This window comes from Myotis davidii, unplaced genomic scaffold, assembly GCF_000327345.1.
Source record: "Myotis davidii unplaced genomic scaffold, ASM32734v1 scaffold203, whole genome shotgun sequence".
In the NCBI taxonomy this organism is placed as follows: Eukaryota; Metazoa; Chordata; class Mammalia; order Chiroptera; family Vespertilionidae; genus Myotis; species Myotis davidii.
The window spans coordinates 312,147-314,777 of NW_006293968.1; the positions used below are offsets into that span (position 1 = coordinate 312,147).

The following is a 2,631-nucleotide window of genomic DNA, read 5'->3' on the forward strand; positions in this document are numbered from 1 at the left end:
AGATATAAAAAGGGATATTACATAATTATAAAGGGGCTAATCCAAGAAGAGGATACAACATTATAAATGCCTATACATAGGAAAATTAATAAGGGAAGAATGACCTCAATGTCATGTTAGACTACATTTGAATAAGAGACATTTACAGAACATTTCTTCTAAAACTTGTAGAATACACTTTTTTTAAGTGCACATGAAACTTTCTCCAGGATAAATCACTTATTATGGCACAGAACAAGTCTCAACAAATTCAAGAAGACTGAAATCATATCAAGCACCTTTTCTGACCACAATGGCATGAAAGTAGAAATCAATGCAAAATTATGTGGAGACTAACAACACAGTGGTGAGGGCCAGAGGAAGGAGAGGGCAGGGTCTGGGTGGAGGGAGGCCAAGGGGAGAAAAATGGGGGACATATGTAATCATGTCAACAATAAAAATAAAATTAAATTTAAAAAATATATGGAGCCCTGGCCAGTGTCTCAGTGGTTAGTGCATCAATCTGCACACTGAAGAGTCATAGGTTGGATTCCCAGTCCAGGGCACATATCTGGGTTGCAGGTTCGCTCCTGCCCTTTGTTGGGGTATATGCAGGAGGCAACCAGTCGATATGGCTCTCTTAGATTGATGTTGCTCTCTTCCTCTCTCTCCCCTGACCTCCCTTCCACTCTCTGAAAAGAAATGGAAAAAAATATTCTCAGGTGAGGATTAACAACAACAAAACATGTGGAGACTAAACAACATACTACTAACAGCCAATCACTCAAAGAGAAAATGACACAGAAAATAAAAGAAAAACAATCTTAAAACAAATGAAAATAAGAACACAGCTTTTCAAAATTCATGGGATGTAGCAAAAGCATTTCTAAGAAGGAAATTTATAGTTCTAAAGCCCTACACCAAGAAACTAGAAAAATCCCAAATAAATAATCTAATTCTACACATAAAGAAACTAGAAAAAGAGAATCAAAGAAAACCCAAAGTAAACAGAAGAAAATGGTTAACATCAGAGAAGAAAGAAGAAATTTAAAACACAATAGTAAAGATTAATTAAACTAAGAGTTGGTTCTTTGAAAAGATAAATAAAATTGATAAACCTTTAGGTAAAATCATCAAAAAAAGAGAGAGCCCAAATAATGAGAAGTTATAACTAACATCACAGAATTACAAAGAATCATTAAAGAATACTATGAACAAATTATAGCAATACATGCAAATAAATTAAACAATCTAGAACAAATACATAAATTCTGAGAAGTATATAACCTTGTAAGACTAAATCAGGAAGAAATACAAGCTCTAAACAGACCTATGACTGGAAATGGAATTAAAACAGTAATCATCAAACTTTCAACAAGTAAGTCCAGGAACAGATGCTTCACAGGTGAATTTTACCATAGAGTTAAGTAAGAAGTAGCATCAATCCTTCTTACACTATTTCAAAAAATTGAAGAGGGAAGAGCACTCCCAAACTCATTCTGTGAAGCCAGCATTTCCCTGACACCCAAACCAGACAGACATTACTAAAAAAGATAGGACAACATCCTAATAAGCATAGATGCAAAAATTCTCAACAAATTATTAGCAAACTGAATTCAACAATACATGAAAAAGGATTATACCCCATGACCAAGTGGATTCATCCCACTTGGAGACATTTACAGAACATTAAATGAAAGAATGGTTGCCCGAATGTAAGAATGGTTCAACATCTGTAAATCCATCAACATTAACTAAATAAAGGATAAAAAACATATTATCATTTCAATAGATGCAGAAAAAAGCTTTTGACAAGATTCAACATCCTTTTATGATAAAAGCTTTCAACAAGGTGGGTATAGAAGGACCATATATCAAGAAAACAAAGGCTATATATTACAAACCCACTGCCAATATCAGACTCAATGGTGACATGTTGAAAGCTTTTTCTCCAAGATCAGAAACAGGACAAGGATGCCCACTATCACCACTTCTATTCAACATAGTATTGGAAGTCTTAGCCACAACAATCAGACAAGGAAAATAAATGAAAAATATCCAAATCAGAAAGGAATATGTAAAACTCTCATTAATTGCAGATGAGATGATATTATATGTAGGAAACCCTAAAGATTCCACCAAAAAAAAATTAGAAATAATGTAAATTGAACTAATCTGTTCCAGATCCCCAAATGGTTCCCTGCTTTAACCTTTCTTATGTACAATACATGTCTAATGTGCTGTTTAATCTATAAATAAATGCTTAAAAACAAAAAGGATGTGAAATATAAATGAAAGGTTAATAAAAAGAAAGGAAATGCACAGTAAAAATGAAAACTTAATAATAATAAGCAACAACAAAAGAAAAAAAAACCACAAAAGTTTTCACAGCACAATTTCTTAAGATATTAACAATGTGAGGTTTAGTGGTAAACTGGCCCATACTCCTGCATTCTCTCCTTTGTGTGTTTCCTGAGAGATGAATGACTGATCATACAGGCATCAGCATAAAAGGGTCATCAGGTTGAGAAGCAAGTAGTTCAAGATGAAAGACGTTCAATAACTGAGGTTTTATTATACTCTGAAAATTATAAGACATTGAAGAAAGTAATTGAAGAAGACACAAATTAATTGAAATATATATACATATAT

The 2,631-nt window shown here is 33.1% G+C and overlaps 1 long non-coding RNA gene across 1 annotated transcript in view; it reads right to left on the reverse strand.

Moving 5' to 3' along the window:
• Window positions 1-2,133: 2,133 nt before the first annotated feature.
• Window positions 2,134-2,631, reverse strand: part of LOC107183790 — a 5,747-nt gene continuing 5,249 nt past the window's right edge. Inside the window, exon 3 of the long non-coding RNA XR_001514593.1 lies at window positions 2,134-2,179. This is a non-coding gene — a long non-coding RNA (uncharacterized LOC107183790). The remainder of the gene's footprint in view (window positions 2,180-2,631) is intronic.